At 51.1% G+C, this 23,334-nt stretch overlaps 1 protein-coding gene across 1 annotated transcript in view; it reads left to right on the plus strand.

Moving 5' to 3' along the window:
- The first annotated feature begins 9,697 nt into the window (after positions 1-9,697).
- Positions 9,698-23,334, plus strand: part of TNR (tenascin R) — a 73,625-nt gene continuing 59,988 nt past the window's right edge. Inside the window, exon 1 of the mRNA XM_056497508.1 lies at positions 9,698-9,930. The gene's annotated coding sequence lies outside the window, so the exon portion shown is untranslated. The remainder of the gene's footprint in view (positions 9,931-23,334) is intronic.

A 23,334-nucleotide genomic window follows, 5' to 3' on the forward strand; every position in this document is an offset into this window, starting at 1 on the left:
ATTGGGAAGGCAGATTAATTCCTTTCCAGCTCAAAAGTCCTCTTGCCTTTCTCACTGCTTTTCTGGAGGCCAGGAAATACTCAGCAAGGACCTGCAGCAGTCCAGGGGTGAGTAGAGTGTTCACTGTGGTGTTTGCCTTGAAGAACTCCTTGTGTGTTAGCAGGACCCGGTGTCCTTTCCTGGCAGGCATCCAGAGGAGGTGATTGCATCCTGCAAAGGCTTTTCCTTGAGGGCAGCCTCGTGGGATGTTCCTAGCCTGATCTCAGAGAGGGATTTTCCTTCCTCTCAGCAGTGTGGAGACCATATCCTGCACTTACTAATGTGTGGAGCATCTGTAGAGGTCAGGGAGTGTCACCTACCTTAAATGCTGGGGGTCTGAGAGGTTTGGCTAGTGAAAAGGTGTGCTTGAGACCATGGGAGTCTACAAATTAGAGCAGCATCTGTGGCATAAGGACCAGAGCCCACATCTGTCTCCTCGAGAAGCATCTGTAGACTAGTCCCCCCAGCCTTCTGGTAACCATCACCACATGGTTTGCTTTAATTTTGCTTTCGGAGTGAGCTGCAAATTCTTGAAGAGATAATCATCTCATCTCTGTTCAGTTACAATGCAGTATTTGGGTATGTTAAGTCTTTAAATTCTCAAGATAATTTTAAAATGGTTAGTTGAGTTAAAGCAAGATAAATTTTCTGCTCTATGTGTTAACCAGCCATTTTAATTGAGTAGGTCTAGACAAAAAACTGTTTTAAATTTCTCCATCTTAGCTTTCACATGTTAAATCTGGCTCTGGCTGGTGGCTGGCCATTGTTACTCATCAGAGGCAGGACAAGAATTTGCCCTCTGTGCTGGTTTGACAGCAAACCAGTGGGAGATCCCAAGTCAGAACTACAATTTATTAGGAAAATTAAAATAAAATGCAGTAGTATAAAAACACTGACAGTGTCAGAAAAAACAACCTGACACCCTGTTGATCATGGTGTTGGTAGCAGTCCTCCTGGAGTGACAGATGTGGTTCAGTTGAAGCAGTGACCCTGTAGAAGGGTGTAGTTTCCCTCTGAAGGTCCAGTGGTGAAAATGGGCCTGGTCTTCCTCTGGGAATCAGGTGGAAAAAGGCTGACTGTGGTGTTCCAAATCTTAGATTCCATCCAGGTATGAATGCTTGGCTCCTCCCCCTGGGTGGAGCATTTCCCAAAGGGATGATGTGATTTTATCAGTCATGCAGTTGGGACTCCATGGCCCAGCTACAGGAGATACCTCCCTAGAGGGAGGATGAGTCATGGAAAAGATAAAGAAAACTGCCCCACCTGGTTTTAACAGATGGTAGTAGAATACATACTTTTGGTTACATCTTGCATTGAAACCAAAAACACCCTCCAACATCAAGCAGCAGGGGAAATTTCCTAGGTGGAGAAAGAAAGTGATGATTTTTTGACATCTCTTAGAAATAAGTTATGAGAAAGAAAACTAGTATGAACTTTCCTGACCAGTGTGCAGGGGAAAGGGAGAAGGTGGTTCCACCTCTCCTAGACCACAGCGTCTCACAGGGCTCCTCACATCATTAACATTTCAGGTGAAGGAGGGCTCCACATGCACATCACAGCCTCTAATCTACCTGGAATAGAAAGTTTGCAGTGTGCCTACCATCAGTGGGCTGTGGTGGAAAATAGCTCATTAGAGAGTGACTGGACAAAACCAATCTCATCTGATAGCTGCTTGCCTAAAACCTCTGATCCATGCAGAGAGAGAGGTTTTATTCATCTCTGACTTCTGTCTTCTCTAGTGTATCCCAAATCTGTCTGGAGAGTTGTATTACCTCAGTGCTCTTGTTTGACTCCCAAAATTTGGGGGTGGAAACTTGCATGAATACCAGAGGAGTGTGAGTGCCATGAGCATCTCTAGCACCATGGTCCTCCAGTGCCTCCACCTATCCAAGAGCTGGGGAGCACACTGTCTTGTAAGATCCTTTTGGGCAGATAATAATTTAGGAAATAATTTTGGAGGTAGAGGCTGTCCTTGGGAGGCCTGAGTAATAGTGCATGACAGCTAAAACTGAGCCAGTGACATGTGCACAATGTAAGTCCCAAATCCACAAGCACTGATGTGCCCTTGCAGCGCCAGGAGCCTTTAATTCATGAACTAGAAATGTTCATTTAAAGATTAACTTATCACAAGCCACTTGACATCAGGAGTCTCCCAGGGAAGGCCAACCACCACAGTGGGTCTGCAGGGAGCCACAGGCACAGTGATGGGCTCCAATGGACTGAGCCATGGAGGTGTGAAGGCAGTGGAACCTGTGTCCCCTTCTCAGACCTCACAGTAAGGACAGTGACCACTGTAGGATGAACAACTCATGTGCAAGCATGATTCCAGCACCTGTCTCTCCACTGTGAGATGGGCGGGGCTGGGTAGAGAAAATGCTCTGGTTTTGTCCTTAGGGGCCTTATTTTGACAAGTTTGTCTTGATTACAGTGCTTAATCTCACTTATCAAAAATCTCCATAAAACCATTCAGGGTGTTTAAGAAGGAAAATACACCCCTTTTATCCCCTTAGATTTGAGCAGTAACTGTTCTGAAGCCACCAGGCCAACTGCTCCTGTCCCATGACCAGTGTCCTGGGTCAGAGGCCTGTGCTAGGGTACTGCCTCCAGGGATGAGCCCACACCCCCATCGTGGTGCCAGGGCTCAGCTACCCATGAAATACAGAGAGTTATTTTGTTTATTGCTTAATAGTTAAGAAAACAATTACCAAGAGCCAATGGCTCTTTCCTGGTCCTCTGGTGACCAAAAAACATCCCGAAGCTGGCATTGATCTGTGGAGAGCAGAGCAACCCATGCCTGAATGGGGTAGGGGATGCTGAGGGGAAGTAAAGTGGGGCTGACCCCTCAAAGTCACTAGAGCATCACGCTCGAGCTGGTGCCAGACGGGCGCCCAGGCTGGGTTGAAATGGGCCAAAGCCCAGCAGACCGTGATGGCACAGCCCCAGGGAGGGCTGGGGGTCCTGGAAGGGACATGGGACAGCCCTCCCTGGGGCTGTGGGCAAGGTAGGGGGGCATCCCCTTCTCCCCAGCTCTGCACTGAGGAGGAGGAGAGCTGATTGCCAAGTTCTTTAAATGGGATGAGAAATTACGAGTTTACATTGCTAGCAAAGGGCAGTGGAGCCAGGAAGAGTTCGGGAGCATCACGTCCATTTTGGAAGAAACAGCTTCTGTCTGGTGTTAGGGGAGAAGACATCCCTGCATGCTCCAGCTCGCCCAGAGAGAAGAGGAGAGGATAGTGTGGATTACAACCTCTCCTCACCTTCCACTTTTCTCCTGTTCAGTTTTTTACCCTGTAGAAGATTAATGGGAACTCTTTGTCTTCTAACATGACTGTATCTTATGAATTCTCTCTCTCATCCTCATCCTTTAAATTATCCACATAATAAAATATGTATTCAGTGATTCCAGGTCATAATTTGATCTGCTTAGGGAAGAAAAGGAATGATAGAGAAGGGTTGCCATCATGTTCAGCTCTCCTTCATTTATCTTTATTTTTCTACTTTTTTCCTAACAACTTGTATGCAGCCAAGTGATGGAAATTCCAGTACCTGTGTGCTGGTTGCTTGCAGGACAAGCATCTCCCTCATGTCTCCTGAGCTGGGCAGAACCCACTGAGCTGCTCTGGCTGCCCCACTGTTCTCTGCAAAGGAGATGTTTGGGGTGATGAACCATCCCTATAACTCCTGCCTTGCCCTCACTGCTTCTGGGATCAGTTTATCCAACTGCGAAGTGGGCAAAAACTTGCCTCCATGCCAACCCCACATGTGTGTTGGTTCCTGCAGGAAAGTGGGTCTGCAGGAGTAAAGCTGGAGAGGCGCATGAAGCACGCGGGATGTGCTCAAACTGCTGGCAAAAGCAGAATGGCCTTATCCCAGGGCAGAGACATGGGGTTAAGGTTCCTTCCTTTGTGGAGCTTCTGTACAGCTCTGGAGCTGCCAGAGTTTCATTTTAATATCAGATTTGAGGTCTGAACATGGATTTTAATTATTTCACTACATCCCTGTGACATCTAAAAAGCCTCGTGCATGGCAATAACAGAGCTAAAGGGCATTTTGCACTTTGAAAAACCCCAGGAATCTGTAAGGTCCTGGTGTTGCTGAGGTATGCTGCAATTTCCACTAGGGCTGGGGAGCTGCCTGTGCCCCACAGCCTGGAAGAATGAGGAGGACAAGGGAGCCCAGCACCATGCAGCCAGTGAGGGGACATCTCCAGTCCAGTGTGTCCTAGGTATGGAGCACCCCCGAGGGTCTCATGTGGAGGAGTAGGAGAAATTTGGGGTGTGAGGGGCTTGTCCTCTTCTGCAGAGGGGCAAGGAGACTGTCCCTGCTTGGCTGCACCAAATGAGTGATTGTGCCAAGAGCAAACAGTGCTTGTTTTCAGTAAGAAATCAGGACTTAAAATCGTTGCATTTAGCCAGAGACGTAACATCTCTTGTGTACCCATTTCCCCCATGACTGTTTTCATGACTCTTTGCTTGGGGGCCTGCAGAGCCTCCTCTGATGGGATGCAAAACCACGGGTTTCAATCGCATGAGGGATGGGGGGGAGGTGGGGGGGGTGGTCAGCACTGCTTCTTAGGAGGCAGGAATTTGGGTGAAGGCTTCCAAAAGGAGGTTTCAAGGAGCTTCAGCACCACTTGTTTTGAGCCCCCAGAGGCTGTTTGCCTCTTGCCAGTGCTTTTAAGGGAGATGGAGATGGTCTGGAGATGGCGCTGCTGATGGGTGAGAAAGCAAAGGCTTATCACAAGGATGATGGTTTAATGATGATGAAGTGTTACAGTAACCCTGGACAGGCAAAGAGAGACAAAAACCAGATTGGACCTGCCTGCCCAGGGGCTCCAGGCATTTCCAAGTATCTAAGGCCTGGCTGCTGCACTTTCTGCTGTGAGCAGTGGGGCAGCGGGGGAAGAAAACAGTGAAGACAATGTCCCAAAGCACCCAGTATGATTTAGAAAGCTGGGAACTGTTGTGCTTTGCCAAGGTTCAAGTGTCTGGTCAGTCTGAGAGTAGGGGGAGTTTTCCAGCTTGCTTTGCATGGAAGAACCTCAGGATACCAGAGGAAGGAGATGCTCTGTCCAACGTTGCTCTTGATCCCTTCCTGCTCAAATTCCCTGCTCCTGCCTGCAGCCTGTCCTCTAGGCAGGCTGCTGTCTCCATCCTGGTGAGCCAAGAACACCACTGGTTGCTTCCCCAGTTCTCAGCATGTTTTGAGGCTGGAGGTGACAGCACCGTGGCAGAGCCCCCTGCCATCAGGGGCAATCTGCTGCCCCAGAGCCCTGCCAGCCTGGCTACAGCTCCCACTGGGCTCTGGGGTCCAAGAGGGACCCTCAGAAGAGTGAGCCCCTGCAGGGTGACACCTCTCTCTCCTTTTGCCGTGTGGCTGGGCACCAGCCATCTCAAACACAATGCAGAGGTATTTGGAAATGTATCGGAGCACAGGCTGGCAACAAAGCAACTGTTAAACGCAGCTGATGCTAGACAGGAGCAGAGAAATTGCTGCCAGCAGCACCCTGAAACCCAAGGACGGGGCATGGCTTTGCACCCACTTACCCCCAGCACCAGTAACCAACCTCGGCGATGCTCCGTGGGTGACTGTCTTCTCCTGGGCATGCTCAAGCAGGGGCTGAAGACAGGCAAAGGTGGACAAGACCAACACTTAATGCCAGGAGCTGCCACATGCTCTGTGCCCCTCACAAGGATCAACGTGTCTCCATGCTCTCAGCATCAAAGCTGTGTCTGTCCTTAACATGCAAAATCAAATAATCCATTTGGTTTCTTGTGTGCTCCTGGTGATCCCTAAGCACAGGTCTATTGGATGTTTTCTGAAAAGCCTCCTCTCTTTAATGGGTATTATAGATACAGGCATGTTGCCTTAACACGCCCACTGCAGCAGTTGGGCTTCACATCAATGCTGTTCCGCTGTATTGATATTTTTTATTCACATGTAAAACATCGGAATCTGATTGGTCATTACAAGACAAACTTCCCCTGGCTTCATAACAAAGGTGTTTGCTTCTCCCCGGCAAGGTCAAAGATGGAGACAGCCTCATGCTCTGCACAGGTTGTAGCTGCCAGCATATCACCCACCTGAGTGTGCTTGCATTTCCCACCGCTGGAGCATCTCAAGGTCTTTCTCCTCTCCTTTGGAAACACAAACTGCACTGAAGGAGTTCTTGGAAGTGGACTGGGGAGTGGCTTTCCCAGCTCATCACTAGGAGAATTGAAGCCCTGGTATGGACTAATAAAGCACCTGAGCTGTCCGCCATAAAGCTTACATCTGTTTTGTGGGACAATTTTTTTACTCTGTTGCCATTCCCCATACCCCTGCCAGCATACACATTCAGTGAACCATTGCTTGATAGCAGATAATCTGGAGGCTTTGACTGGTAGTTTTTCTGCCCTCATTATATAATAGTCAAACCTTTTTAATATCACCTTTGGTTTACAGTGTGCTATTTCCTCTTATTATAGACACACAGTCCTGTGTATCCTGCAAGTTCCTACTGTCAGCCTCCCATGGCCCTTATTCTGAGCATCCCACCAGGACCCTGAACTGGACCACCAGGACCCATCCATGGCTTCACATATCTCCCCAGTGCCCTGAGGATCTACCCCAGGTCTCTAAACTTCTGCCCTAGAAACTCAAGTATCCACCCAGATCCCTAAGAACTTCCCCCTCACCGTGGCCCAAATAATCCCTCCCCCATGGTGCTGAACATCTACCCTAGGTCCCCAAATATCCTCCCCAGCCTCGAGCATCCCTCCATAGCCTTGACCATCCCCCCCATGTGGTTCAAAGAGGCTGCAGCCTGGGATGCTCCTCTGCTCAGAACGAGCCCTGCGGGCTGGAGTCCTCTCCAGAGCTATTCAGCCTTCCTGAATCTCTGTGAGGGGAAGGTGGTGCCTGTCCTTGTCTGTAATTGAAATAGATGGAATCAGGATGGATCAACATCTAATTCCTCGCCTGGGTGAATGGAGACATATGTTTAATTTTCTGGTAATTCAGGCTGGGAGCCCCTGTTCGTTCCCCTGCATATGGGAGGGTCGCCGCTCCACGCACTGCTCCACACACTGCATGAGAGCTGCTCCGTGAGGCTGCAGTCCCCAGTGTTTCTTAGAGAAGGAATAAAAGCCATCTCCCAAACTTTTTCTGCAGAATTCCCATTGCCACACACCTCCAGGGAAATAGCAAGGATGCTCAAAGCCCAGGGAAGTGGGTGGGCACTGGCTGCAGATGTTTCCACACAGGCTTTTTTGAGGAGGGTGCTGGAAGAGGAGCAGCAGGAGGGGAGGGATGGGAAACAGCAGCGGCTCACTGCTAGGCATCCCCCCAAAACTGCACAGGGAAGTGATCTTGGGGCTTTCAGGCCACTCTCCATTGACTGGAGAGTGCTTTTCCTAATACTAAAGTGATGGAAACCCCTGGGGTATCCCTGAGGCTCAATTCCCACTGGCATCAGCAAGGCAGGCTTGTGAAACATGAGGGTGCCTGTGTGGGTGATTATGGCCCAGAGTCCCAAAATGAGCATGAGCAAAACAGAGACAAAAGGGATTTCAAATGATCTCCAAAATAATTTTTCTAAATTAAAGTCTCTAGTTTTTCCCGGCATGGCCCCCAGGGTCCCCTTCAGACCATCCATGTCTCATGCAAACCATATGCTCTTCCCTCCAGAGACTGTCCTTTGGAAAACTTCTTGTATTGGTTACGAAACAAACAAGTTTCCCATTTTGGGGTACTCTTTGCTCTGAAGTATATTTAACAGCAAGGTATTTTGTCTATCTCTCCTCAGCATCATTAAGGTTTCATTAAGGACCCTCAAACAGTGGTGACAGCTTTGGGCTTGACCCTGCTTTTCCCCTGCACCTTCACAGGGATTGGAGCACATGGGTTTTAGAGCCAGGCACCCTGCTCTGAGGGACTTGGGTGAGAAACTGCTCTTTCATGCATGGTCATACTCAAACACATGAGTTTTGGGGACATTTTCCTTGATTTGACTTGCAAGCTTGTTGTGGCTGGAAGGTGAAGGAGGGCAGTGACTCTTCCAGCTGGAGACAGCCAGGAGGGCCTGATCAGCTATTTCAGTCTTGCTTATGTATGGCTTCTTGAGGTTTTTTCCATCAGTGTGGTCCAAGGAACGTGATTTTTGTCATGCTGGAACATCTGTAAAGCCAAAGCTGAAATACCTCATTTCCAACTCAAACTTTTGCATGATAGTCTGCAAAGTTGCCTCCCACCTCACTGGGTGTAGGTCAGCCAGGTTAATACATCTCCAGTGTCTTGAGACCATCGAAAAAATCACTGCTGGCTTCCTTAGAGTGGTGGGTTTCACTCTGTGTAGGATGTCTGTGAAAGTATAGGACTCCCTACACGTCTAAGTGGGAGCTTATCTATAGAGCTGAACAGCTCATCACTATTATTGGCCTTTATATTTCTCATTGAGCTTCCATTTTATGGAGGTAGGAGGTGAATAAGGCAATTTACCCGAAGTGCTGCTGTGGGGAAATTGGGGCATGAAATCATATCTGGGGAGTCATGTACCATTTAGATCCATCCTGTTCCTATGACTGAAAAATGTGTGTTTTAACATACCAGGACAGGAGTCTCTAACCTGAGGGAGTGAGTAGCTTGCCAGGAAACCTGTCCAAGTTTTGTGCAGAATCGGGTGGAGTTGCTCTTCTCAACTTTGGTTCACCAGCTCAGCTGGGAAAAAATATTTTCTACTGTCAACAGTGCTACTCATCGTTGAACAAATAGATTTTGGAAGCCCATTCCTTTCAGTATTCAGGTAGGTTATGATTCTGGTAGGTTAAAAGGAATTAGAGTGCTCCAAATATGCTGCAGCTGCTGCTTCCTCCTCCCCAGGCAGCTCTGTTCGCCTGTCCTGTCAGGTACAACTGACACCTCAACCTCCCAGCTGAGTAACAACCTCTCCCCACAAATGTGATTAACCTTTGGGGGTGTCAGAACCCAAAGCTGTGGGTACTATCCACACCTGTTTTGTGGTATTACAGAATTCCAGAATGGTTTGGGTTGGAAGGTACTTTAAAGACCATCTCATTCCACCCCCAGAAGACCAGGTTGCTCCAAGCACCATCCAGCCTGGCCTTGAACACTTCCCGGGATGGGGCAGCCACAGCTGTACTGTGAGGGTGGTGAGGCCCTGGCACAGGCTGCTCAGGGAGGCTATATTATTTATAATATCCCATCTAACATCGCCCCTGGCTGTGGGAAGCCATTCCCCATCTCCTGTCACTCCATACCCTTGTACAAAATCCTCTCTCTTGGAGCCCCTTCAGCCACTGGAAGGGGTTCTAAGGTCTCCCTGGATCTTTCTATTCTCCAGGCTGTATGCCAATTTGCACCCAGACCCCAGGAAGGCTGAGGTCAAACTCAGCTGGCTCTCACGTTTTTTTGCATCTCATTTTACCCCCTTTCCTCCCTGGCCTTTGCCTCCGCTCCTTTTCCAGCGGCATCCCTGCGGAGCCGTCTCCAGGCGGCGGGCGGTGGGCGGCGCGGCGGGGTTGCGGGGGGGCCGTGGGGCGGCCGAGGGCTGTGGGAGGCGATGCGGCGGTGCCGCCCGCGTTTGCGGGTGGGATTTTCCTCCCGCCTCTGCCCACTAGGCGGCTGCGTGCGGGAGAGCCCAGAGCGGAGAGCGGAGAGCAGGGGAAAAAAACGGGAGGTGGGGGGGGGTGGGGGGGAACGAAGCTGCTGAAATTTAAGGAGGGGACGGAGCGGCAGCGAGGCAGTCCCGGGGTCGCTCCTCTCGGCTGCAGCAACCAGAGGGCTGCCGGTGCCAGGCAGGACGCCAGGCCGAGCCCGGGCATCCGCGGACGGGGCCGCTCCACGCGCTTCCCGGCGGCAGCAGGAGGAGCCGGCCCGGCTCGGCCCGGCCCGGTGAGTTGCTCAGCACCGCGGACAGCTCCGTGCTCCGGTCTCTGAGCTGCGCGCTCCGCGCTTCGTGCTCCCGCTCCGGGTTTCAGGGCACCGCGTTCCGCAGTCTGGGCTCCACGCTCCGCGACGCTGAGCTCCGTGCTATGGCTCTGAGCTCCGCGCTCCGCGGCTCCGCGCTCCGCGGGCACAGCTCTCCGCGCTCCGCTTCTCCGCGCATCCCAGCCGCGCCGCGGCCCCGGCTGCCTGGGCTCTCTGCTCCGTGTGTCCCCTCTTCTGCAGCCCGCGGCCGGGCAGGAGGCGCGGAGTTGAGCGCGGTTGGAAGCGGCGATGGGCAGGGACCCGCGATTCCCCCACGGCCCCGCGGCGTCTCCCCGGCCCGGCCGCGGGCGGCTGTGCGTGGGAAGAGGGGGTATGTTATTTTGGGATGTTATTTTGGGTGGGTGGTAAAGTCTGCGTGCACTTTCTGCAAGTTCTTTTTGTGGCTGGAATGAGATTGAAGAAATTTGGCTCTTAGCACCTGCGTCATACGGAGACAGTTCGTGGAGGGAGGAGGCTCCTTGCTGCATCCTTGCAGGCAGCTCTGGGGGGGCTCATTCACACCCTCTCCCCGTAAAAACCAGGCTCCGTCTCTCCTTCTCAGCTCGCTCCCTCCTTTCCGCCCACGACTTCCACTCCCCCGCAGAGCCAGCAGCATCCCCAACTCCGGGGAGCTGGGAACAAGCCTGAGCCGCCTCTCGCTCTCTCCCTCCCTCCCTCCCTCCCGCAGCGGCTGCCGCCTGCCCGTGGATCCTGTCGTCGAACGCGAAGCTCGCCCAGGCTCTGCTGAGCCTTAGCCAGGGCTTTCTGCTTCAATTCACCAAAGTTTGAACACGGCTTTTGCCTCCTCTCCCGCCTGCTCAAGCAGCATCGGTGCCTTTCTGTAGGAGAGCTGACCCTTGGAAGGGGCCATCGCAGAGCTTTGGGCTGAGAGATGCTCTCCGAGCCTGTGCAGAGCTGCGAGTTTTAAAGCCAGGGAGGGAGCGCTTGCTTGGCGAGGTCACCGCTGACGGAGAGGTGGCAAAGCATCTGGAGGAGGGGACGCCGAGGGTGTGTCTGAGGAAAGAATTAATTAGGCGTGCAGTTACCTGCTATAGCTTCTGACAGAATCCATCTATCTGGAGAGGAGGAGAAGGCTAAGCCCAGTGCTGGGGATCCTTTCTGGAGTCGCAAGGGGTTCCCCGAGGTGCTGTGGAACCCGGGGAAGGAAGCATCCCTATATTCCGCCGTCCTGGCTGGAAATGGGAAACATCTCGCTGTTTTAAGCTCTTGCCTGTGTATCGGCTGGGCAGCTGAGACCGGACATCTCCTGCGGTGGCACTGGGGTCTCAAGAAAGGATCAGATTTGGGCACTGGTTTCTGCCGGTTGCATCCCCATCCCTGTGGCTGCCCCCTGCATCGCAGCCCCTGGGACGTGTGTCTGTGTATCTGCAGGCAGGGAAACTGAGGAGTGAGGAATGGGCAAGAGGAGAAGGCTTGGCAGGCAGGCAGGAGGGTCGGAGGGACTTTTCCTGTACCTTTGGTAGACCGTGAGCTTGGCTGTTTCTCTGAATCTCAGGTGCTCCCGGCAATGAGGTTCAAATCCCCGGTTTGTGCACGGGGGCTCGGTGGGAGAGAGGGGCCACGGAGCACCGCCAGTCCCGCCTGCCGGGAGGAGCGGGTCCTGCCCCCCGCCACCTGAGCAGCGAGAGGGGGCGCCTGCTGGGAACCTGGGGCTTCTTACTGCAGCCACGGGGCTGAGCTGGGCCCTGGGCTTGTGGATTCATATGTGGAACCATACTGCCAGGACTGGGAAAAAAACGGACTGGCTGCTGGAGCTCACTGTGCTGGTGCTGGGGAGGGATTTGACTGTGAGGCCTGGCAAACCAAAGATGAAGAGACTGTTTCTGGGCTGAGGTTGAGGTTTCCTCTGGGCTCGTGGAGTGAGGTGGCTCTGCAGGCAGGGCTTCCCTGTTTGTGAGGCTGCTCGTGGGGCAGAAAGTCGCTCCCCTGGAGAGCTCCCTGCCCTGCCCTGCACCCCAAACCTGCTCACAGGGACTCGTCAATGGATTTGAGCATCAGCAAGGTGAATCTGCAGGGACAGTTTGTCACCATGGGCAGCATCCACAGGGGAACACATGGATCTCTTGCTATTCTCCTGATGGTGGTGCTCCAAGCTCCCCAGCCCCCCTAAAACAGCTCAAGAGCTGCATTGAGAAGTAGAAACCAATCCTATGGGAGCCTTTCTCTGACAGCTGCAGCTTTGACTGCTTCACCCACGGCTCTCGAGGGGTAACAGGCACGCAAACTTGCTGGGCTGGGGGCTGCAGCTCCTGTCCTGGAACAGGGGGTCTATGGGGTTCCCAGCCCTCTCCTTGCTACTGTTCATCTTGTCAGAGCCCATAGCACATGCAATAAAACCCAAGAAAAACACTAATTAACAAGTACAAGCATGTAGGGTGTAAAGTAGATGTTTAACCTTATTATATAAACAAACATAAAGGAGACATAAATTAGGCAGGGGAAGAAGTCAATTAATTGATGGAACTGCCCAGGCAGAAGATACAAAGGCAGCATGAGGTGGCTGAGGGATGGGGATATGATGCAGCCAGTGCCTGTAATCCTCTCTCTTTTTAATTGTGCCTGTAATGAGAAACAAAACATCAATGGTGTTAAATGCTGCTTCCATCCATGAGGTGGTCCCAGCCAGGGGAGCAGCATCCTAGAGCCAGGGTAGAAATCCCAGTGAGGGTAAAATCTGGGACTGCTTGGATGCTCCCAGCTGTTGGGTACCGGTCTATAAGCCCAGTTTGCTGACTGGAATTACTGGGAAGATGGCTCCTAAGTTTAATGTCAGAAGTGCTGGAAGCTCATGCTCTCTGCAGGACCTGTTTGACAGCATGATTAGTTTCTGGTGTTCCGTCACCCACACCCCTGCACAAGAAATAAAATAAGGAAATCAGAAAGAATGGGGGTAGGAAATTAAAAAATAAATTGGAAAATACAGGGCAGGTTCAGCAGCTGCCATTTTTCTGTCTCTTGTTCTAGAAAGGATTTTCCCCTCATTACTCTCGTGTCTCACCAGGTAGGTCCAGTCTCCCTTAGTGATGTACCTGAAATGAGTCCTAGCATGCCCAGCACCATTTCAGCTGACTTTTAGTTAAACACTTTCCCTGTCAGCTGCCTCCACTTCCACAGCCCCAAGGGGAGGTTCTTGAGCTGGGTTCCATGGGAATTGAAAGGGCATCTCCCCTCCATCATCCTTGCTATTACCTAGCCAAAGGAATGTCAGAGAGCAATCCCCTTCCCCCTGGGAAATATTCAAAGGAACACTCTTCCTTGGCAAAATCTCAGCACCAAAAATCCCATCCACAGGCTGAGACCCCCCTCTCCTCCTGTGCCTTCCTATTTCCCCCAGCTTGTTGTCTTCATCTCAGAGCCTGATTTAATTTTCCTTTTATAATTAACTATCACAGTTTTTCCCAGCAGCTCCTTGATGAGCCCCAGGTAATTGTTGGGTTCTGCCCCGGCCCCCCCTATTTTCCTTGATACTTTTAAATGTCAAAGCCTGGTATTTCCATAATTTCCATCCACAAGATGCAGGCAGAAAAGCCGTCTCCTAGTTCCACCAGCTGCCTCTAGTAAAATACAGTGCTTTTAATAAACCATGATGGTGACCTTGTCCTACTGGCACATGAGCATCTGGGATGGCAAAGGCTGGGAAAAGATGAACAGGTGGAGGTATCACAGCTGTGGGATGTCACACGTCCCATCTCATCCTTCCCAGGTGTGTGGGGTTTGTTACTATTTGGGCAGTTGCTGCCAGATTTGCTGGTGGGGTGACAATCCTGGGGATGCTAAATTCTCCCCTCATGCTCCCTGGGGTGGTTAGGGTTTAGGAAGGAGTCTGGACTCCCCCAAAATCACTAGAAAAAGGACAGTAGAGGTGGAAAGTGCTGCTGAGGTCCCTGTCCCTAAGAAGTCTAGTGAGCAGAGATCTTCATCTCAACATTTTCCTTCTAAACTGTCTACTTGACCCATGCTAGAAACCATCCCAGCTACCACCTCCCACCCCTCCCTGCCTCTTTCTATCTCAGATTTTTTGCTAAATAAACACTTTTGGGGAGGGATTTCTGCTCCCCATCTCTTTCCTCAAGGTGGATGGAGCTCCAGCAAGTCACTATTGGGGACGAGATTTGGAGCCTGTTGCCAGGGTGTGGTGGTGTGGATCATTGCTAGAGAAATTATCCAGGGATGTTTAACTGGCACCTGAGATGTTCCTCTGGCCCAGCTGGAACTCTCTCTCCTATTGGAGGAGATCACAAATCCCACACACTTTGGGGAAATGAAATGCTTGAAGCTACTACAAGTGTAGGAAATTCCTTTGGTAATGGCTGTTCCGAAAAACAGTTTGGCAGAGGTGAGGGATTTGGTCTCTCCTTCTCCTCCACTCATAAGAGGCATCACAGGAGGGAGAAATTAACTCAGCTCTCTGTCCTTCATCTCCAGGGCAGCTGCCTCCTCTTCCCCTCACTCATTTGGGAAGAATGTCCCACATGAGATCATGCAGGGCTGAAGGCTAGGGATGCAGCTGGAGTGGTGTCTTGCCAGTGGCAGTGCTCCGCTGAGTGCTGGCTCTCCTTCTGAAGTGCAAATATCCTCGCTGGTGGAAGGAAAAAGCCTTGCCCTGCCCACCTGACATCATGGGATGTGTGGCAATGTCCCAAGGGAAAGCTGTTCTGTTTGCATTACTGGGCACATGGCTGGCTGCTGTAATTGCTCTTTCTTGGCCTGGCTGCCCAGGGTTTGAGCATTGATTGCCGAGTCAATACTGATGCATTTGGGCCAGGCCAGGCTGCTGGCAGTGGGAAGTAGGCCCTGGGAATGGCTGCCCATGGAAAAGACTGGGCTTTGGCTCTCCATCTCATGGCCTATCAGGGGAGGTGACCCCCGAGCCCTACCATGCTAGAGCCAGGGGGGTGGGGGAGCAGGATGGATGAGCTGCAGGAGGAGCAAAGCATGTCCTGGGTCACACAGGCCCCCGTGGTCCCCACCACTGGAGCTCAATGCCCACCATCATGTTCCTGGAGCACCAATAAGGAAATGTTTCCTAGTGAAGCTCTTGAACCATTTCCCTGATGGCTTCATTGGTTTGGGCTGAAACCACATTAGTCAGCAGAAATCAGCAAAAACGTGGATTCCTAAAGTGCGTTGTTTATTTTCCTCTTTTTCTTTTTCTTTTTCTTTTTCTTTTTCTTTTTCTTTTTCTTTTTCTTTTTCTTTTTCTTTTTCTTTTTCTTTTTCTTTTTCTTTTTCTTTTTCTTTTTCTTTTTCTTTTTCTTTTTCTTTTTCTTTTTCTTTTTCTTTCTTTTTTTTGGTGGATGAGCCCTCTAATCCCATGGGGTTTTGTAGCCTCGCTTGGTTGATCACAGTCAGGATTAGGAACTGTTGATGGAGCACATCCATGTCCCTGCTAAATAACATGGGACAAGCAGGGAGCTTCACCCGAGGCGATTTTGGCTGCTCCCACTGCAGATGGCTTAGCGTCCCTGCAGAGAGAGTGTGGCTGGTAATTAAAATGCAGATTGATTTGATTCGATCTGGTTGTTGGGACAAGCAAGGGACACGTTTGTCATGGGGGATCGGGGTCCTACCTGGTCCTGCCTGGCTCTGCCAGTCCCTGCCCGTGGCCACAGCCCCTCATGCCATGCGTGTTGCTTCTACTTGCAGAGAGACTTAAAAGAAAATCCCTCTGCAAAGCATTAGCATTAAACTTGTCTTTAATTACACAGTTAATTTATTATGTAGCACTAGTAACAATGTAAACCAGGCAAACGGCTGCGAGATAGCATGCCGAGAATTGCCTCATTTGGTAAATAATTTTAACTTAAGTAATTATTTCCTGCAAGGGAGAGGATGCTGGGAGCACCCTGGGGGCTTTCTGGCCTCAGGAGGGATGAGCTGGTGGTGTAATTCCTCATTAATTACTCGAAGCTGTCTTTACCTCCTCCCCACATCTGCCTGACTTGCACCCATCACCCCGCGCACCCCAGGACAAGCACGGGATGGCAGTGCGTGCTTTCAGCGCTGCCCACGGGAGCCACTGGCAGCAGTCCTGGGCAGAGGTTACTTGGTTCTCCTTCGGGTTATTTCTTTTTTTTTATTCTTTTCCTCTCCGATTTTGACGCATCTGCTTGTCACGTTACTAAGGCAGTAACATGCCTTAAGCCTTGCTAATGAGCACTAATTGCAGTGGGGCAGCGACGAAGGCGCAGGACTCTTCTCCGCTGGGTGACTGGCAGTGGGCGATGGCTGAGCTGGAGGTGGGCGGTGCTCCAGCATCCCTGCTGCCTGACGCCTATGGCACTGCTGCCCGCATCCTGAGGTCCTCCAGCTGCCTCGCTTTCAGTAGGAACCATGGTTTTAGATGGAGCTGCTTAATTTATGTTTTTCTCCCCTTGTACTCCTCTCCAGCTCATCCTGCTTACCGTCCTCCCCTGGCTCCGTCCCTGTTCCCCCCACCCCTCTCCGGCTTCGCCCACACCGCTCTTCCTCACTCCGACCTTTTGTTTTCCCCGGGGCTTCATTTAAAAGCTCTATTGATGCCATTAGGCGCTATATGAAGAGAGTCTCTCTCCGGCTGCCCTCCGCAGATGGGGATCTCGGCTCAATCCACGTCCTGTTCTCCACTGGGGAATAACAATGAACTCAAGCGCCACAGAGAGACAGAGAAAGAGCCACTCTGTGCTCCGTGAGACAGCCCTGTCCCCGGGGCCAAAATAACTCCACTTGTTTTATTTATCAACTCTGGGGGTACGGGATGTGAGTGGCATACAGATGTTGCCACAGCTGGCTCCGCTAGCCCGATGTGCCTGGGACCAGTCCCACAGCCCAGTCCCGTGTGGAACAGGGGGATGGTCTGCAGTGTCTGTGCCTCAGCATCCCCTTCAGAGCTCCAAAAACTCCTGGAGGGTGTTTTAAAATAAAACCAGGATTTGGGCTATGGGCATTTCTATGGCCAAGCCCCAAGGAGCTTCCAGCTGCCAGTATCTGACCTGCCATGAGTTTCTCAGACCCTCACCTGGTTTGGTACTCCAGTGAAGCTCATACAGAGCCTGGGGCAGCTCAGCTTCTACTCATCAGCTCCAGAGTCCTTCATCGTGTGTGCGCACATGCAAAATGAAACGACGGGTGATAGAAACTGAACTGATTTCCTCCTCCCCACACTAATGCAGGCTCCCTGCCTCACTCCCTCTCTCCCTCCCTCTCCTCACTCTCTGCTCTCCCACGAGTGAATTGGATTAGTCACCTTCTTAATTAACTGTGCTGGTGTGAGCTCTATTAGGTATTAAATGTTTGTCACAATCCAATTTAAAAAATCCATCCAGCAGGGCAGGGTTTGGGAGGCACCGGGTGGTTGCAGCTCTCACCATGGGGGCTTGGGGGCATGAAGCTGAGTGGGACAGGAGGGCACTGGAGGGTGCAACTCCACTGCCCGCCCCCCCCCCCCCCCCCCCATCAGTTTCTGGATACCCCAGAGGCTTATTTTGCCTTTGGGAAAGGTCATCCCAGCCCTCTCATCAAGGGATAGACACAAAGCTGACACCCCAAGGCAGCCCCGAATTCCCCCTGAGCCAGTGCTGGTTGAAAATCAGGATGGAGCTGGGTGTAAATCCATGCTGGAGCTGTGGTTCTTGGGCTCTGACTGGCAGCAGGGTGCCTGGCAGCACCAGTGAGGCTGAGGTGGTAAGCCCAGCCTTTTGGGGGCATAAGGGTTGGTGAAGTGCAGGCCGGATGCTGTCGGGGAGAGATGGCATCAGTATCCTCAGCAGTGAAGGCAGCACTTATTTTGAATGAATGCCTACATTGGCAATGAATGCTTTAAAACCAACCCAGCTCCTGAGAATGGGCACAGATCATCCTCCTGCAGCCCCCACATGGCCCAGGCCCCTTTCTAGGGCATGTGCCCCCACGGGAGATGTTCCAGGCTCCCCAACTCATTGTGTGTCTTCATCGCTTCTTAGTTCTTTTATTTTTTCCTCTGTCTCCTAGACAGTTTCTAATCCATAACAAACTTTTACCTCTCATCTTAGTTTCCTTAATAGCCTCTGCAGAAGGACTTTATTAAAGCCTGGTGGAAACTCTGAATTCATTACAGCTCCTTATGCTCCATCACGCGTGCTTTGCTGGTTCCCGAGGGTCAGGGCTCTGGTAGTTTATATGGGCCCTATGGAGCACTTGGGCTTGTTTCTTCTTAGCCCAGATTATTATTTACAATTTTTATGTCTTTGTTAATTGTCTCATTAATTATTTATTATTATAATTGAATTTGTTTTCTCCCTGCACTAAATGGTGAGGCTTACTGGGCTGGGATGCTTCCCAGCAACACCCTGTATGTGTTTTGTCATAGAGGAGATGAACCACTTACTGGACAGGTGGGCAAAGCATCATTTTGCACAGTAAATTCTGTGTTGTTCAGCATTTTTGGTCTAAAAAAAGTCTCTTGAGTGAACCCTGAAGGTACCTATGGGGTCTCAGCATGGGTCACACACCTCATTCATGAAGTCCTGATGCATTCCAGGAGGGGAGACCTCTATGGGGTGCATCACATTTGCAGCAGTGGCAAAATGTCTAATCCCTTTAAATTTCTCTTCATCGATTGTGGCTTTACAGCTAAATCACTCTCTGCAGCTTCCCCATCCCCAGGGTTTTTGATGGCCTTCAGGCAGCACAGCAAGGCTGCTCCTTACCTCCTTTCCCTTCCAGGGGGCTCTGGCAGGGCCCAAGCATCCTTGATTTCCAGCCTGAAATGGGAATGTTTGGAGAGGTCCAGGCAGGAGAAGCAGGATGCAATGCATCCCCTGCACAGACAGGGTGCAGGGGCTGATGCACTGGGGCACTTGCCTCTGGAAGCAGCTGGAAGGGATTTGTCTTCCATGGGTGCAACATGGAAGGGACCAGGGGAATTTACAGGTTCCTCATATCATGCATCCTCTTCAGGTGTCACATCTTACATCCAGTCCTTCCTCCACTCTGAGGGGGTCCCCAAAGTACATCCTCTCCACCAAGATGAAGGACTGGTGTGAGGGGAGAATAGGGGTTTGGAGGTTATTGATTCCCAGAACAAAGAATGTGCTACTCTGGAAGACTTATTCTTTCCAGCAATCAGTGGAAATGTGTTTATCAGGAAACCATGTTTGACCTGGACAAGTGTTTTACTGATGTAAACAAAGCTGGGGAGAGGGATGGGGGAGAACAGATAAGGAGGCTTGAGAGAGGAGAGACGGTCATGGAAAGGACCCAGAGCAGATGAAAAGCAGGTGAAGAGATGATAGGGAGGTGCCCTGCCTTTCCCTGCTCAGGAGAGGGTATGCACCCACCCTGAGATTTGCATGGCTCCCTGTTAGTGGTGGACAGGGGCTGCCAGGTACTGATCAGAAGAGGGACATCACTGCTTGCCCCAGTGGCATGTTTCCATCCAGGCAACTCCTCAGAGAGCAGAAAGTTAGTTTCCTTAAATTAGCAAGAGTGCAGGCAGGGAAAATAATGAGGAGGGCAGGTTTCCATAGAAATGGGAGCTGGCAGGAGAGGTGGTGAAGGCAGAACAGACAGCGTGAGCCCTGGCAGGGGTGGTGCTCTGCCCAGCCCCTCATGCCCAAGGGAGGGCTTCTCCCTGCAGTTTTAGTGTACTAATTCGAGCAAAAATTAATCTCTTTGTGTTGGAGGTGTTCTTATTCCTGATGCTTTGGTAAAGGATTTTTTCTTCTTCCTCCATAGTATCATTTATGCTGTAAGATCCTCAGGAATGACAAGAAGCAAATGCCCAGCCTCAAAGTGTTGGGTTGGGAATGAAAGTAGGCAGAGGGTTTGGAAAAAAGAGCAGTTTTAAATGTCAGGGGAGTTCATGTGATGAGGATGTGGTTAACAGAGGGCAGCCAGGCTGGCAGGTTAATGTGCCTACCCTTTGCAAGAATGGACCAACGGACATTTAATGATTCTAAAGAGCAAGGGCTGGGGTTTACGTCTGTTCTTTACAAAGCCTGTTAAATCCCAGGCAATCTCTCACTCATCCGTATCCCAGCCTCAGTCTATGTTTCATTCTGGGTAGGAGTAGAGCTGCCTTTCAGTCCAGCCCTTGCATATCCCATTCATATCCCAGTGCAACTGCAGGAGAAATCCTCATGAGGGTTCCCATGAGGGCAGAGCAAGATGCAGCTGGGAAGAGCAGATTTCCAGCACCAGCAGGACATTGCACACAGGGGCACTGCACGAGCAGCACCATGAGCATCCCGATGACCAGCACATGGTAACTGGGGAGGGTGCACGCCTCCATTCAGCTCGGACACAACTGTTCCTCCTCTGCCCAAGGCTGGGTAAAGCAGAGCAGAGATGGAGCTGGCCATGCCACAGTGAAGAATAAGGCATTGTCTTGGATTTACACAGCTGCAGGAGAGATGTGTGTGCCATCGCTGCATCCCGCACATCTGTGTGCCACTGGCAGCTCGCTCCTACCCAGGACCTGTACAGCCTGGCTGGGTAGGGGGGAGATTTTAGGAGCTCAGTTAGGGGCCCATGGATGAGGATCCTTGCATTTGCAAACCCTGGCCCTGCTCCAGTGATGTGCTCTTCTCCCACATCCAGCAGGATTTGAGACAGAATGATGATGCTGTCATCACCATGTGCAGTCAGGGGCCACACTGCAAAGCATCCCTGCCCAATCTGGTCCTTACCTCACAGTGCTGATTTGAAGACATCCAGCCCTGAGTGGACCCCCAAGTATCCCCATCCTGGGGAAGGATTCCACTCACACCCCAGCAGGAGAGAAGGGACCCCACCAAACTCACGTAGACAGTGTTGGCACACACATCACTCCTCTGCTGTGGCACCCACAGCCTGTGTCAGCCTGGCCCTGATGGCTTCTTAATAAAGCCACTGCTTGGCATGAGGCACCAGGCACGGTGTGTTGGCACTGGTAATTTTTATTTCCAAGCCACCAGGAGTTTGGATCCCACAGAGCCTGGTGCAGGTAGACCTCTCATTGAATTCTGGCATGTGGTCTGGCACACCCGGCCAATGGGACAGTCCTCCATCAGCTGGAAAAGGCAGGAGGGACCCCACGTTGGCTCCTGGAGGCAGATGGAGCTGGGGCAGGCAACACAACCCTCTGCTAGAGTCTGCACTGCACCTGCTTCTGCCAGGGAGGATGCATGTGGGGGACCTGCAGAGCTGACCCAGAGGAGCTGCTGAGTTTCAGACCAGCATGGGCTCCCTTCCTCCTAAAATAAGTGTATGTGGGGAATGCCACACCGCAGAGAAAAGCAGGCTTCATTATTTACCTGTTCAATGCCAACACTGGGGTCATATTAAAAAGGACTCCAACAGACTTAAATCTCTGGAGTACAAATTGACCCCAAGCTGGGGATGCATTCTTCAAAATTATTTTCCCTTTCAAGTGCTTTTTGCCCATGAATGTGTACACCTCTCTACCCAAACTGGGGAAAAATATCAGCTTTTTTTTTAAGGGAAAGGCACTGACTGCAGCCACATCAGTTGGTCTGTGTACCCAGGCTCAATAACTTCCTGTCCACAGCCATAAATCACCCTCCCAGAGGGAATCTGCCTTCCCAACCCTAGGCAACCTTAGTATTTGCCTCTCATCCTGATGTGCCAGGGTCTTTTATTCCCACTAAGCTTTTATCCTCTCTTGTTATCTCCTTTGGTGTCTAATCTTCTCTCAGATCCCACTAAGCTGCTGACGTGGCTGTGCCCAGACCCTGACAGCCATCCAGGGATGAGTCCTGCATCCGAGGGTGGGATGTTTTGGGGTGCTATAGACTAAAACCTATAACTTAGGAGGGACCACCAGTCATCTTTATTAGGCTAAAAATTAAATTGGGGTGAAAAAACAGGTTTGGAGGAGTATTTCCTCCTGAATCCTGCAGACAGCTACAGAAATACCTTTGCTGCCACTTGACCGTGATAAAAGGACTCACTCTAAATGAGAGGCACCAATGTAGTTAATCGCTGGTTTGGGCTCCATACTGAGGGCTCAGTGGGTGACACCCCAATAATATGACCAGGGAAAGGGAGTTTCTTGCCTTGTTGCATCTCCTTTAGGGCTTTGCAGAGGGGAAAGGTATTGGCTCATTGGTCTCCCTTGGAGCTGTGGCTGCCCCAGCCCTGGGTTCTGCATGGCAGTGGCACTACAAACTCGTTACACTCGTGGGTACCAGCCTTCCCAGACCATCATCCACAGGAAGCTGCATCCGTTCTTCTCCTTTCCTTTTTCTCCTCGTGGTCACCTGGAAATAAATTATTTAATACAAAGATGGGGGAAAACAACCCAGAATCATTCATTTATGATGCATTTGTGGTGTATTTGATATGAAAAGTGTCCCACGGTGTCCCATGCCCACGGGTGCAAGTGCCTCCCCATCACGGGCAGCAGCGTTCATCGCCCGTCGTTATTTGGCAATTACTCGTTAATTACCAAATTACCAAGTCTGGAGGTGTGCTGTATTTACATTCCCCGGCCTTCCTCCCTGCACCCCGCAGCCCCATCCCTGTTAGGGGCATCTTGAGATTATCTGTAATGACGGTGGTGCAGCTAAATGCCAACATCCCCGTTTCCCTGTAATTTGCACCGCGGCAGAGCGGGCGGAGATAAAGCGGTTTGTGACTTGGTAATTGCTCTCTGGACTCATCAGGATGGTAGGTGTGAGAGGAGATGGCCCCTGGGAGTGCCACGGAGACACAGAGCTGTGGTGCCCCAAAAAGGCTCAGTGGGGTTGTCCCATCCCGGGCAAAGCGTGTAGGCAGGGCAGGAATGCTGAAATTGGGAGGATTTGGGAAGGCTTTGTCTCGGGCAGGAGGATCCTTCCTGAGCCTTTTCAGTAGCAAAAAAGCAAGAGACAGATCTCAGCATAGAAAATTAATTGAAAAGTCCATTGAAAGTGCTTGTCATGGTATGAGATGCTTTTCCTGGTGGTCGAGATCCCTCTATAAAAGATGGATCCAACAGAGCAGAATGTGTAGGGAGGTGAGAAGAAACAGAGGGAATGGTGAAATTCTCACAATTATGATTTCCAGGAGGAATTAGCAGAGATACAGGCTCAGTCCAGCTGCTGAATCCCCCAAAAGGTGCCTGCAGGAGGTTCTGAATGTTCCCCTTTCCCAAAAGCCTTCCAGGGTTGTAAATGGCTCCATCCCATTTGGAAGAGATGCAGGTGATGTCCATGGGGCCTTCCACCTTTTTATGTCATTCTACTAATCCAGAGGGAAGAACCAGAGGATTTTTATACTAAAAAAATGGGGTTTTTCAGTCTGGAGGTGTGCTGTACCCAGCATGAGGACTCAGTTGGGAGCCCAGGGTTGGGATTAGGGAGGTAGGGA

This window comes from Oenanthe melanoleuca, chromosome 8 (assembly GCF_029582105.1).
Source record: "Oenanthe melanoleuca isolate GR-GAL-2019-014 chromosome 8, OMel1.0, whole genome shotgun sequence".
NCBI lineage: Eukaryota > Metazoa > Chordata > Aves > Passeriformes > Muscicapidae > Oenanthe > Oenanthe melanoleuca.